The 15,115-nt window shown below is 44.6% G+C and overlaps 1 long non-coding RNA gene across 1 annotated transcript in view; it reads left to right on the top strand.

Annotated features, from left to right (window-relative positions):
* The window catches only part of LOC118724846, a 136,386-nt gene that overhangs the window by 71,006 nt on the left and 50,265 nt on the right, over positions 1–15,115 (top strand). The window contains exon 2 of the long non-coding RNA XR_004989705.2: positions 8,746–8,863. This is a non-coding gene — a long non-coding RNA (uncharacterized LOC118724846). The remainder of the gene's footprint in view (positions 1–8,745; positions 8,864–15,115) is intronic.

Raw genomic sequence — 15,115 nt, 5'->3', positions numbered from 1 at the left:
ATATTTGACTCTGTTGACTAATGAGTTTGCCGACCACGGGGCTAGGAAGTACAAAGATAAAAAAAGAAATCCCTCGTGTGGGATGTGCATGGTCTCAGGCAGCAATTTTCAGCTACACATGGAGTGGATGGCACACTGGTGTGCTACAGGAATTTTTAAAACATGCAATACCTGACTATTGTAGTCAGGTGCGCTGACCTCTTTCCCCTTAGATTGTCAAATAAAGAAGTGACAACAGCCAACACAACAGCAGCTGTCTGGTGTGACTAAATCAAAATTACACCTATTTTTTTTCCAGATAGGTAAAAAATAAATTTGGTGTACTTCAGACTTTTAGTTATTAGTCTGTGTGTGCCTTGAAATAAAAAGGTTGAAAATTGCTTGTCTAGGGGGAAGAGACTGACATTTGACAATTATAATAAAGCAACTTATCCTATGCCTGGCATTGGGCTCAGTTACTCTGTAACTGATAATCTCAATCAGTCCTCATAGAAATACTCTGAGGGGGGATTTTAGCATTTTATCCTTTTAACCATGAGACCAAGGCAAAGACAGTAAATAATCGGCCCATTGTCACACAGATCTGACTTGACCCTAGGTAGACTCTAAAGTCAGCGTTATTAATAGCTCTGCTGTCTTTAGCACAGGTGCCATATAAGTCTGGCCTAACAGAAGTGAAACTTGAACTTGAATTTGAGAAGTGTGTGGTGAGGGTGGAATGGTGAGGGAAGTGCTCCGTAGGCACAGGGAACAGTGTGAGCAGACATGGTGGTGCAGAATACCTGGCATCCACAGCCATTGCTACTGTCCCCTTGGCAGTGGAATAACTTGACACCTAAGAAGAGAGGGAGATGATCAGACTTGTATATTAAAGAGACAGCCATCCTTAAAACAAGCTAAAGGAAGCAGTCACATTATTAAAAATCTTTGAATGTTAGATAAGAATCATGGGGTCTTTTTCCTTTTTATTCTTTTATATGTTTCCCAAATTTTCTATAATGAGCTGGTTCATAGAGCATTCAGAACACACACAATCTTTATCAAGTAAGTTTGCTGTCATATATGGGTGTGCTTTGTGGTTCCCCAAACAATTACAATAGTAATACTGATCACATATCTACACTACCGTGTTTCCCCGAAAATAAGACATCCTCTGAAAATAAGACCTAGCGCATGGAAAGATAAGACATATCCTGAAAATAAGACCTAGCGCAACTTTGGGAGAAAAAATTAATATAAGACACTGTCTTATTTTCGGGGAAACAGGGTAATAAAAGAGAAAGATGCAAATTGACCATACCTTTGTGATGCCCACCAGCCAATCAGGGACAAGTATTCAAATTAACCCAACAAAGATGGCAGATTAATTTGCATACATAGGCACTGAATGGCCCTTGTCAGGGCTGAATGCATGCATTCCACACCACCCCTGAGGGTCCGGTTCTCTGAGCAGCACGGTAAGGTGGAAAGGCAGCTCTGGCTGGAGTGAAAAGGCGGCTTTGGTTGGAGCGAAGGTAGTGCTGGCAGCCAGGGGAAGGAAGGCCCATTCTTGCATGAATTTTCAGGCATCAGGCCTTTAGTCACTATAATAAATATAACACTGAAAAATTTTGAAATATTGCAAGAATTACCAAAATGTGACACAAATACAAAGTGAGCAACTGCTATTGGAAAAATGGTGCTGACAGACTTTTAGGGTTACCACAAACCTTCAATTTGTAAAATGCACAATAAAGAGGGTTGCCCATAATGATTATCATCTTACAGTTTAAAAGTGTGCTGAAGTATCTGTATTTTTAAAAATAAAGTTCAATTATATATTTTATTAGTAAAAATAAGAGGCAAAAAATGTCAAGATATCAGAAAAGTGTAATAGAATATTTACTGACTTTTGATTGAAAGCAGAAATCCTGTTACAATTAAAATAAAATATTTTTACATTAAAATGAGTATATATTACCTCTTTATGTATGGCTCAAAAATAGTTTTTATTAGTATTGCTAAATGAAAATACTGAAAAATTCTAGGTCCAGCCAGGTGCCTCAGACTAAAGGAAAATGATCAATAACGTGATCAAATTTTAATGACAGTTTACCAATAATGAGAATTGAATAATAGGAAATAAAAACAATGATTTGGAGATGGAATACATGCATTTAGCTAAATCACTTTGGGCAAGTTCTATACCTTGGTTCTCTCAGGTCTAAAGCAAGAAGTTTGGATTTATAAATTATTTCTAAGATATTTTCCAGCTAACAAATCTCTGTATTTATGTAATAACTAAATGCCCACCATGTTTGTGATCCCGATGTTTGCTTTTTCAGTGCATGTTTGATTCTGCTACGAAAAAAATACGTGGTAAATCCTAACAGACAGCATCTGTTAGAAAAGGAAGGAGACAGCATTGTAGGGCTCTCTGTCCTTGCTCTCTCTATAGGTAGATGCTCCTGGTCCTTCCAGCAGAAGGAGGAGCTGTGGCAGTTTTTTTCTTAAGGGGATAGGAAGAGAGATCAGAGAGAAAAAGAAGAGAAAGGGCTAGCACCTCCTCCTCCTCTCAGTGATGGTGGCTGTCCCATCATTCTCAAGGCTCGTCAGCACCGGCCCAGTGGACAGCACCACATTTCCTCTAAAGTTTCACCCTGCTAAACCCAAGTTCCTGGAGTTCCCTAATCAGGTGGTTTGCATTCTTTAAAAACGGAAATGAAACCAGGGAGGGCCACGTGGAGGGCTTCAAATATAACACTCTAGATCTTGAATGGGGTCTTGATTCAAAGATGCCATTTTTCTCTTGTGCTTTATATAATAACAGACATTATATGAATTGTCATAGCAATCAACTTTTCCATGATAAATGTAGTGAATTAAAAGTTTAAACCACATTAAAACAAATGAAGAGACATTCTCCTTAAAGAAAGGCCTCATCTCCAGAGGAATAATTTAGGCACCATTATATATTAACAGAGATTCAGTTACAAACCTCTCCCTCCACAGTGTAAAGTAAAGACTAGCAAGGCAGTGGCAAAGATCCCATGTGAGAACAATACTGTGAATGGAAAATAACAGATATTCTCTACTTTTATGGAGCCCAGAAAGGCTGGCTGGGATATGATCAGGTCAGCATTTCAACCAAGCCTGTGAGAAGTTCCAAAAAGCAGAGGCCAAGAGTGTGGTCTTGTCTTAGAGCAGAGTCAGATGAGACCTCCTAAGTGGACCCCAGGTCCTCCCATATTTTTACCTTCATGTGATAAAAATGAGCCTGAGAACCATATTGTCATAAACAGAAAACAAAACTTAGGCAGAATTTTTATTGTGTGAACTTCAGAAATGCTTTGAACTGTGGGCTTTACCATTTGCATTTCTGATCATCTACCTTCATGCCTGGCAGAAAGCCTACAGAGCTACTGCCTGTTCAAATCATTTGTCAGTTCTCATTTGTCAGTTCTCATTCCTGTTTTCCTTACAGTTCTGCTAAACAGTGTTAACCAACCCCCTTTTGTGGATTGGCTATTCTAGATTATCTGGGTTCCCCTACTTCATTACTCCCCTTTCCTCCGGACTTCCTCTTTCTCCATACCTTTCACATTCATTCCTGGCATTTAACCTGCTTTTTAGTACCTAATATGTGTTGGGCACTGTTCCAGGTGTTGGGGATTAAAAAAATGAACCAAGACAAAAAAAAAAAAAAAAATGGAATGACATAGCCATGGCCTGCACTAATGTAGTTTATAGGATAGTGGGCTGCAAACAGGTAGGCACCAGACATCAAAAGAAATTACAATATAGGTGTCCCCAAAAATTTATGCACAAACTTTAAATAATTATAAAGGCAGTATTTATTAAAATGCATTTCATTTTTAAAATGGAGCTATCAGCTGTTAAAGTATGTATACATTTTATGGAGATATCCTGTATATTAATAAAGAGAGAGAGAGAGAAACTTAAAAACATGGAGGAAGGTTATGACCTTTTCCTAAACCAATCTCATAAAGGTCAGTCAGTCATCATGCTATCTCAACAAATGGCCCCTTGTTACTGTTCTGAAACTGAGTTTCCTTCCAGTCAAAACTAGTGTTAGCCAATAAGGCATTTCTGATGCTTTTGTGTTCTTATGCAAGGGTGGACCTCTTCCAGCATTATAAATGACAGAGGGAAATACTCAGTAGGTCACATGAAGTCTTAAGGACCATCTTCAGAGTCTGACCTGGGATTGAATTCTGGCTTCACACATATGACTAGTTAGCTCTGTGCATTGGGTCAGTTTCTTGATCCCTCTAAGCCCCAGTTTTCTCACTGAGTTTTTGTGATGATGAAATGAGCAAATGTTTCTAATGATCCTGGCTTGTAGTCTCTGACTTGTAGTAAGTGGTATTGTTCCATTGTTGTTAATAATAACAACAATATATGGAGTAGTTGGTGGTTAATGACAGACTTAACTTTGGAGAAAATATAATAAAGAAAACAGCATCCTATATAATAAAAGGCTAATATGTAAATCGACCAAACTGCAGAATGACACGCACTGACCACCACGGGGCAGATGCTCAATGCAGGAGCTGCCCCCTGGTGGTCAGTGAGCTCTCACAGGGGGATTACATCTCAGCCATAAGCCAGGCTCACTGCTGGTGAGTTCAGACCATTGCAGCAGCCCTAAGGACCCCTCTTGGGATGTCCCACTGCCGGCTTAGGCCCAGGTCCCAGACTGCAAGAGGGCACAGGTCAGGCTGAAGGACACCCACATTTCTTAGTGCATGAGTGTTGTGCAATAGGACTCTAGTAAGTACAATATTTTTGCCATTGGCCTAATTTTGAGTGATTGACCACCTGTCATATTTCTCACTAAGTGACATGTATGAGAAATTCTGAAGTTGACTTAAATGGGTTAGAAATCCTCTGGAGTGGTTTCATTCTTAGGTATGTTTACTGTGTAGCATCATAGACTTTGCCAGGCAATTGCTGTTGGTATGTGCTTTCAGCCAGATGATTGTCCTGAATTACAGTGGACAGATCTATAACTTACACAGGTCTGCCTTCTGCTTTATGCATAATCAATGTCCCCGTTTGTATTATACTTAAATCCTTTGGGGTTTTTTTTCCTCCTATACCTTGCATTTCTAAAAACAAATGAACAGAAAATAAGAGAGGGAGGGAGGGAGGGAGGGAGGGAGCGAGCGAGAGCGAGAGCGAGAGCGAGAGCGAGAGCGAGAGAGAGAGAGAGAGAGAGAGAGGAGTTCCTATGACATCCGTTATTCCTAAAGGCCCTTAGGGATATTTCCAAGAAGACAAAGATGATCTCGACCACTTGCCAAACCCCTTCCTGCTTGCTATTGCAAAAGATGCACATGTCCTTCAATAAAACAAGCAAGCAGAGCCCTGCATTCTACTCAGAGATGTAGAGAACTAGAAAAAAGATTACCCCTAAACTTACAGTGAAATACATTCTGTCAAACGGCACATGCCAAGACCCTCCTGTGGAAACTGGAGGCACCTGCATTTTCCAAACGGTTCTCAGGCTGCCAGGGACTTTAACATGTATTTTCTGAATTTCTCTTAATATTTCCGTTTGTTGTTGTTCATAAATTGACAACTGTCTCACGTAGGGCACTGATTCTGAACAGGAACAGGGATTTTTCCAATCACTTGTGCTGGAGAGTCTGTGTGCCTCCTGGTGACACCATCTGCCATGGATCGCTAAGGTCCTTGATAGGCCTCCACGTCTGAGGGGTAAGGGGGCAGAAGAAAGGGAAGAAAGGTTATGAATCAGATCTGAGACTTTTCTTTTTGGTGTGTTTGTGTGTGTGTGTGTGTGTGTGTGTGTGTGTGTGTGTGTGTGTGTGTGTGTGTGTGTGTGGCTTTGGATGCCAATATTTTCTTTAAGTTACTAGGAGTAAAAAAGGGATGCACATTGGTCCTGGGCAATTTTTTTTTTCTGCATTAAAAACCAGCCCATCAAGGCCCCAAACAGGCTGAATGATTGTAAGAAGGGTAAAGTATTTAACTGCAGCAATGTTTGACTATATTCTGTGCAATGACAAACCCTGAAGTTGTTTTCAAGGGCCACCATTTCTTACTTCTTTTCAATTGGGTCAAGTTTCTGAGCTTTCTAAATCTCTGTTTTCTGGCTAATGAAGAAAAAAATATTCCACCGAGTCTCCTATCTACCTACTCCAGGACCAAATGAGATGAGGCATGGGCAAACCCTTCACAGACATTTGGTTAAAAGTGTAAAATGTTTCCACCTGGCTATAAAGCAAGTCATGTTCCAGGGCTAAAGGAACTGCAAGGAAACTAATCACTAGGGCAAGGATGCTGAGTGTTGCTACGTGATGTCATTACCTGGTACCCACAGCAGCCATTTCCAGGCAGGGCTGGGCTGTGGGCCATACTTTGTGCCATGGGGTCTTGGCAGCATTGGCTATGATCTGGTGAGGTGTCGCTCTGGGGTGGTGGCGGGGCCTGTGTCCCATTTGGGGGAAGCTGAGTGTTGCTTTGTAGGTACCAAGTCCGCAGTGCCGTTTATTGTTAAATGGCCTGTCACTAGGGAGAGGAAGCCAGGCGTTGCTACATGATGCCATTACCCAGTGCACCATGAGGTCTTGGCAGCATCAGCTGCGATTTGGTGAGCTAACACTCCAGGTTGGTGGTGAGGCCTGTGTCCCACTTGGGGGAAGCCAAGTGTTGCTTTATGGATGCCAGAGCCATGGTGCCATTTCTCTGTAAATAGCCAGTGCGGATCACAGCAGTTCCTGTGTTGAGCAGGACTTTCAGTGGCTCCCTCTCTCCCTGCGGTTGGAGGCAGTGCCAGCTCTCACGGATGGACACTTCCTCCCATCCCTTGCAATCCCCTCCCCGGGGGCTGGTTAGAGACAAGCTGGGAGAGGGTATGGGCTAGACCAGAGAGAGAGAGAGAGGAAGGACAGGCTCTCTGTGGTAGGTCAGTGCCTGTCACAGAGCCTCCGGGCCTCAGGTCTGTGGTGGCTGCAGGAGAGACCGGTCTAAGCTCTATGGCTGGTGACATTTCCGGCTGCCAGTGCCCAGCCAATCAGCGACAGGCCCAGCTAGTTAGAGCAATGACACATGAAATATGATCATTTTCTGCTAAGAGCCTGGAAGGCAGGGGAGGGGGTGGGAAGAGAAGGGAGATACTAGTAGTGTGTGTGTGTGTGTGTGTGTGTGCCTGGGAGGGGCCGGTGCAGGCAGCACCTGCAACAAGAGGGCTTGTGACAGTGCGCTGGGCTCTGAGGCTAGGGCCGGAGGGACTTGCCCTGGGGAGTGGCTGCAGGAACACCAGGGCTGCTTGTCAGGGAAGCTGCTGCTGCTGCTGAGTGGGAGCCAGAGAGGCTCAGGGCATCCGGGATGAAAAGAAACTGTAAAAGGCATTTTCATCCCTTCCCAATATAAGCGAGGTTAGGAGTTTCGGTTTCTTCTCACTGTTACCTCTTTAAAAGCCAAAACAAAACTGGAGTAAATATCATTTGGGTGGCTAAAATATTTAACAACAAAACAAAACAAAACAAAACAATAACACACCAAAAAACAAAACCCATTTCAGCTGGGTGTTATTTGTCCCCTACCCCACCCCCTTTTTTATTCTACCCTATGCTCAATCTAACTTTAACAAAATAAAGTAAAAAAACAACAACAAAAACTCAACACAACAAAACCATCTTGTTAACAAAATCGTAAAGAAGGGCCCAAGTCTGTATCTTAGGGACCCTAAAGGTTCAGGTGGTAGTTTGGATTCCGGATTCTGGTTTTTTAAAAAATGTGCCTGTGAACATGATCTGGTCCTAGACTGTATTGTAGTTTAGAAGAAGTTGCCACATGGATTCGTTGGTGAGAGGGCATGGCACCTGAGGCTTCTGGCAGGGCAGGGTGGGGAGTGCCCTGGCATTAACTCCGAGGTGGCAGAAACCCCACTTCCGCCAGCCCCTTTATCAGCAGTTAGGGGCTCTTGAGGGGTGACACTCGCCGCATTGCATGACTCCCCTGCATTGTCTGATCTCTCGAACATGTGTGTTCAGCAGTGAAGGATCATAGTGTTTACATAACATGCTGATTAGTCACTGAGGATCTCATCATGGCAATAAATGTGTCCAGTTTGATATCTTGCATTTGCATTCTCATTCTCTCTCCATCTATATATTCATATATATATATATATATATATATATATATATATATAATTTTTTTACAAAAGGCACTGAAAACTGAAATCATTATCACCGTGAGCACGCCTGCTCTGTGGCTTTAGACATGGGACTGACTTCCTGCGCTGGGACGGATAGCTATTCGGGAGTGATAATTGGTGTACTGTATCTTTAAAAGGTTAAAACCTCTTTCAAAAAAGGTCTGGACTTATAGTGGAAAAAGGCAAGCGAGGCATGGGTTGGCTCCGGATTCAGAAAATAGCTGCTGATTAGATTCTGTGTCTGGGGACTGAATTTATTCCGTGTTTTCCAGCAGCAGGAATTCGAGAGGGATGCTACTGTTTGGGTTTCCGATGGTGATTTATATTTATTCAGAGGAATAACAGAGGGTGGATCTGTTCCCGGCGCGAGCATGCTCACAACCAGTCGTCTCTCCCATTATCCAACTGCCTAGTTTGGTGCTTCAATGTACATGCACATGCCGTGTGCATATGTGTGTGTACAAACACGCACGCATGCCTGTGCGGACGGATGCGTGCACAGGCTCTGCTTTAAGGACAATCCTTTCAATGAGGTCTTTACCCCTTACTTGAAACAGGTGTTCATGAAAAAAATGCACACAATCCCGACTGACCGGAATAATTCATGAAGAAGGGCTGGCTGGCTCCGTGGGTCAGAGAACGCAGGACCAGTTTGCCACCATCCCAAGGCCCAAGGTAGGGGACTCTGGATTTTTATTCTGCGGATGGATTCCTTGTGCGTTGGGTTGTATTTGTTGTGCTTTTGCCCGCGGCCGCCCAGGGAGATGAAATAGCGAGTGGCGATTCCATTTTGTCATCGCATGTCTCGGGCACGGTGTGTCCCGCCGCTGAGGTTGCAGGGGCCGGCGTGGTGGGTGTCCGCGTGGTGGGTGTCCTCGGGCCGAGCCGGCTGCTCGGCCTGGAGCTGGGGGAGCGGGCGAGCCTCAAGTGACCCCGCGCGTCAATCAATCACCGCGCGGCTGGGCGGCGGAGGCTGCGGCAGCGGCAGCGGCGGCGGCTGTAACCCTGTGTGCGCCGCGCTCCTCGCTGGCTGGCAGCCGTTCTGGTCCGCGCGCTGGCGGCTGGGTCCATGAGCTCAGCACCTGCATCCTCCTCTGCTGCCGGGGCTGCTGCTCAGGGTTGCCCAGGCCCGCCGCGGTCTGTGGTGCGCTGGGTGGAGGAGGAGATTCTCAGTTTGCTGGGTGCTTAGGCAGAAGGATGAACTTTCCCTTCTCCCCTTAATCCTAGCACCCAAATGTCCCTAAAGCAAAATCACAACCTCGCTCCCCTCCAAACCAAACCAAAGCCGAACTCTTACTCTGGTGGGACCCTTGCCCCTTCTCCAAGTGGTGCCCCAGGTTTTACCACCTTTTAAAACTAGAACCACTGTTGGGGGATGGGTGGGAAGAGAATGAGGTGTGAGCTGAACCCATCCCTGCTGATGGCCCCTGCGGAGACTGTGGTGCCACCTGAGGACTCCTGGGCACGCGGACCGCCTGAGTGGGCAGAGGTGTGCAGAGGCACTGGGAGGCCAGGCGCTGCCTGCCTTCCTGGAACCGGCAGTTCTGGTTTACTGGCAGGTCGGTGCGCTTCTGTGGTCTGGCAGGCCCTGCCTGGAACTTTGCAGCCAGTGGCTGCAGGCGGAGGGTCTGCGAGGTCTGGTCGCCGGGTGAGAAGCACATTAGTCTTTCGGCGGCGGCGGCACACCTTCAGGTTCCTGGCAGCCCTGGCCATGGTCACGGCGGGCAGCAGCCAGGGGCCACCCAGCGGCATCATGTGCTTCGCTCGGGTTAAAATTGGCTTGCTTTTCTGGGTGTTGGGGGAGGGGTGGGAAGAGAAGGAGGTGTGAGCTGAACCCATCCCCGCGTTCTCCAGCCCTGGTTGGTGTGATTATGTAACCCGGAGTAACGATCAGACCGCGCGCCCTGGCAGCTTCCCCACCCTCCACTGCCGCCCTCCCTCGAATGAAGAAGTTGGGTCCCACGTTTAAGATGTTTAGGATGTCTTTATGTAACGATGTGTATGCTGAGGGCAGGGAGAGTGTGGAGAAGAGCGAGTCGTTTGAGCATCTTATGTGAAGCACAGAGGCTAAGATCACATGTCCGATGGAGACCGGGTGCAATTGGCTCTGGGTTGGTGTTGATCCGAAGACCCTCCCACATCCCTTTCACCCAGTCCTTGCTGGTCTGAACTTTCATGTGGTCATTTCACCCCTGCAGGAACCCGGGTTCCTAAGTAACAGAGAACTCCCCCAGGCTCACTTGTTTTGGGGTCCCAGCTGATCTCTATGCTGCCCACCGAGGAGAAGAGTTTCTGTCCTACTGGGATTTTAGTTTTGCCCTGAGGTGGGGGTACACTGTAGGCCAGACCTCAGATGCTGGCCAATATGCATGCATGACATAGGCTCTTTAAAGCTGTGGTGACTTGCAGGGGCTGGAGGCCCTGTACATTCTTGAATTAAAATTTTGTGGGATTTTTCCCCCCCCCAAGGTAGGAGAACAGCCGTGCCAATGAGATATCTGTAGGCAGAAGGGGAAGGTGTGTGCGACATTTAGCTCTCCCTCTTCTCTCCCCCTACTCTGCTTTGCTAATGTACTCACAGGGCACAGGACTATCACACGGGCCCCTTTGTCATGCCCCTTAGTGCCCAGGGCTGCTGGACAGATTTATTAGATGGTGGGAAGTCTATCCCCTTCAGGATAAGATTTTTTCTCTCTCTCAACCCGCCTGTGGTCCTCTTTAAGGGCCAGCGTCTAAGGTAGGGGTGTCGAACTCAATCAGAGAAGGGGCCAAAATCTAAAATCCAGCCTAAATCGCGGGCCGAATGGTTTACTGAACAGTCATAAACTGTCATTGTGATGGAAACGCAGTGGAGTGCAGATGACAGCGCGGTGCGGGCCACATTGCAAGGCCTGGCGGGACGGATTTGGCCCGCGGGCCTTGTGTTTGACACATGTGGTCTAAGGTGTGTGCCTGGGCAGTGGATTAAGATGTGCTTAACTGGCACCGTTGTTGAAACTGTCTTTGCCCATTGAGTTTCAGTTTCAGCGGAGAATTGTGTGCTGTCTTTGGGTTTTTGCCAAGTGAGCCATTGGGACAGTTAGTGTGTGAAAGTTACAGGTGAGAGGAAGATGCACTTCCTCTGAAATCTTGGCAGATCCCAGGCCCCGACTTGATGGAAGACAATGTTAAGAAAACGGTGTGACAACTGGATGGTTTTAAACTCGTGGCTCACTTCCCGGGCTGGGAGTCCCTTGGTATCTTTCAGCTTATTTTCTGCTCTCCGCGCTGCCCTTTAAGGAGGCCCTGATATGCTGTTCTTCTTTACATTTCCGGTGGAATCGAAGCATATTTACAGTTCTACAGACACAGCGGGCAGGCAGGGCAGGAAACACGAGCTATAGGAACAGGTAGCACTGGTGTTTCCAGCTAGACTTAGCCAAAGCCCTTGACCAGTGTTGTGTTTTATTTGTGAAGTGGGTGTAATCATTATAGCCTTTCCAAACCCACTGAAATACGGAAAAGAAAATGGGATGAGTTGAAAAGTAACATGTGCTTTGCAGCTGAAGGGTATTAGGCTAATACTACAACAGTGTGGACCTCACATTTACATAATTTCACTAACCTAAAGGAGACCTCAGTTGTAAACCAGGACAGATGCTGTAAGTTCATGAGCTCCAGCTCTTGCAATTTGATCATTGCAGAAAATTTCATACCCTCTCTCAGACTCTTTATTAGTGGAAAGTCCTAAGAGGCTTGGTTATTTGTTTGTCACATACCTAGCATGTTGAAAAAGATTGATAACATACTATACAAGGGTTATTAAAAAAATTTTTTTTTGTCATGTGTCAGTAGGAAGTACTAGTAATGCCGAAACCAGAAGCCAGTTTGGCTCAGTGGATGGAGCGTCAGCCTGCGGACTGAAAGGTCCCAGGTTCTATTCCCGTCAAGACCATGTACCTGGGTTGGGGGCACATCCCCAGTAGGAGGTGTGCAAGAGGCAGCTGATCGATGATTCTCTCTCATCGATGTTTCTAACTCTCTATCCTTCTCCTTTCCTCTCGGTAAAAAAATCAATAAAATATATTTTTGAAAAAAGAAGTACTAGTAACATAAGAAACACACAAGCTAAAAAACACTTTACATAAATTTAAAAGGCACATGACTTCAAAGCATAGAATTTTAAGACTATTCAATGTACAATAAATACTTACTGCAAACAAATCATTAAAATTTTATATATTTTGATGGGTCTTCAGGGCCCATAATTACCAATATGCTCCCAATGACCCATATGTATAAAGAGAAGTTTCAATGACATTTTGTGTGTCCAATTTAAAAGGCAAGAGAATTTGAAATATACCCAAAATGATTTTCCCCCCCACATGATGCTTAAAGGAAAAACTGCATTTATGCAAGATAACAGAAACCCTGAGGTTTCTGGACAGCCAGGGGCTTACTGATCCAAATTACATTGTAACTATAATTCTCTCATGTTGAATTTCATTGAGAAGTTTATAGTTTATGATCTCTTGCTGAATTTTAGCAGGGAACTCTTACACTGGTATTAGTAGTGCTTATGTATGCTCTAACATGTGATGCTGCAGAAAATATTAAGAAGGAAACAGGCAAACTTGTATTGTGACCGGTGACACACTTAGAGCTTTCCAACCTGGTGGCTCTAACGCCGCAGTTGGAAGTGACACAGTGACGAAAAGATGAGAGGTCAACCCTGGAGGCGTGCATTTCTTGCGTCAGTGCAGGGAATGCGGACGTCTCACTGGCAGTGTGCTGTTAGACAGTTCATCAGAAACGCAAGGTCAAGGTGTCACGGCAACACCCTCATGCTAAGCTGTGATGTTTATTCAGTTCAGACATTGTGCTCAAAACTGGGAGGGTGTCTGAGATACAGGAGCAGTGCTTAGATTTGCCTGACTCGCTCCCAGTTTGCTTAGTTCCAGTTTACTCCAAAACAAAGGCACCAGGGAAGATAAAAGGAGAAGAAAGTGATTACAGACACTTTTAAAACATAATACATATGTAAAAAATGTGAAGACCATACTTGAAAGTGGCTGAATAATATTGCTCAGTATCTAGCTGCAAAGAAACTCATTTTTTGGGTACATTTCTTGAATACATTTTTTGAAATTGCTAGGAAGAAACTGTCAACATCAGGTCATTGAATATGGTTAGAAATGCTCAGAACTGTCCCAAGTTTGCATAAGCAAAGGGACACTGGTGTAATAAGGTGGAGAAAGGGTATTCTCTGAAGTCCCAGGGGGCTTGAAAGGCAGAGGTTGGTGGTGAGAGGGTAAAGTTTGGGAACAAGTGCTTGGACCATACATCCGGCCTGTTGGTGATGCCATGTGTGAGAGATGTGATTCCTTGCCGCCTTACCAAGTGTTACAGAATGTCAGGTGTAGCTGGCATCCTTGTGAAAAAAGGAGAAGGGCTGAGCTTTCCATCCAGAAGTGCAGTAGAGGTGAACTGAGGATACCTCTCAGATTGGGGGAACACAACCAGGGATCTTGGGAACTCTCTGAATGTCCATGGGTCCTTGAATTGGGGTTCATGGATAACTTAAAAAAAAACGAGTCATGTATGCAAAGAAGAACTGATAAATAATAGAAAGAGATAGAAAAAAACAAAAGCAGCATTATACATCCATGACATGCACTGCTGAGCCTCTGTCACCAAAGCTTGTCTGTCCACTCATTCACTGGACTTTCAGATTTGGCATTTGATGCAAAGCTATCTTAAGATCAGAGGAGCTCTGATAACAAAAGATGAACTGATTTAATTGTAATGAGAGAGGAAATCTGAAAACCTCCTCAATCAAAATTCAACACTGTAGACCTTTGACACCCTCTAAGAACGTATCTCAAACCCTTGGCATATTCCCAATTTGAAAATGCGGATGTACTTGTGGAGGCTCTTGATTGCCTTCTGAATCAGGTTTCTGTCCAGAGAAGGTTCCCATGGCTATTCGCAGGCCACCAATACTCAAGGAAATAAAGTGTCTTTCACTTTCAGGGAGTTTCTGTTTTGCTGGTGGTGTCTTGGGGATGAGAAGCTTTGACAAGGCTTCCTTGTGACTTGCTCTTGTGCTGTCGCTTTACAACACACAGTTCACTCTAGCACTTCAGGAAAAGGATCACTGCCTCGAGGGGCTGTTCACACATGACCAAAAAAGTGAACATTGATCTGCAAATGACAAGCATCTGTTGGAGTTGATTTAAAAAAATTGCACATGTATGCAAACTCCCAAACTCCCCCTACTCCTTGGCCCTCAAAATATACTTCATGCACTCTTAGAAACTTCCTCTGACTCAGCAAATTTCAGTGAAGACACTTGGGGTAGCACACAGCTTAAGCACATGATAAAGGACTTAAATGAGAGCATCAGCATTGAAATCTAGGCAAGAGAAACAGAATGCAGTCATTTACTCCATGCACTCATTTTAAAGATTTCACAATTTGAGAAGAATACAGGAGAGTAAAAAAATAAAATAAAATAAACCTACTGTACTTGTGATTGTACTAAATTAAAGAGTCAGAGCAGAATGTACTCTGGAGGTTGGGACTTGCTACATCTTACTAGAGAGATTCTCCCAAGAATGGTTCTGGAGTGATTTGGGTAGAAGCTCTTAGAATTTAAGTGAGTTTAAGAGTTCTGCCTATTATAGTTGAGTTGCTCATCTTTGTCAAGCAGCTAGAAAGGATATGGATGGCAGGGACCACAGCAATTTCATATGCTTCTTATTAAATTCTTTTATAAACTTCTTTTATTTATTTTTATTTTTTTGTTAATCCTCACCTGAGGATATTTTTTCCATTGATTTTTAAGGAGCGTAGAAGAGAGAGGGAGAGACAGAAAGAAACATCGACGTGAGAGAAATACATCGATTGGTTGCCTCCTGCATGTACCCCAGCCAGGACCCAGCCCAG

This window comes from Pipistrellus kuhlii, unplaced genomic scaffold (assembly GCF_014108245.1).
Source record: "Pipistrellus kuhlii isolate mPipKuh1 unplaced genomic scaffold, mPipKuh1.p scaffold_m20_p_2, whole genome shotgun sequence".
Classification (NCBI taxonomy): domain Eukaryota; kingdom Metazoa; phylum Chordata; class Mammalia; order Chiroptera; family Vespertilionidae; genus Pipistrellus; species Pipistrellus kuhlii.
This window is presented reverse-complemented; position numbering and strand designations above follow the sequence as displayed.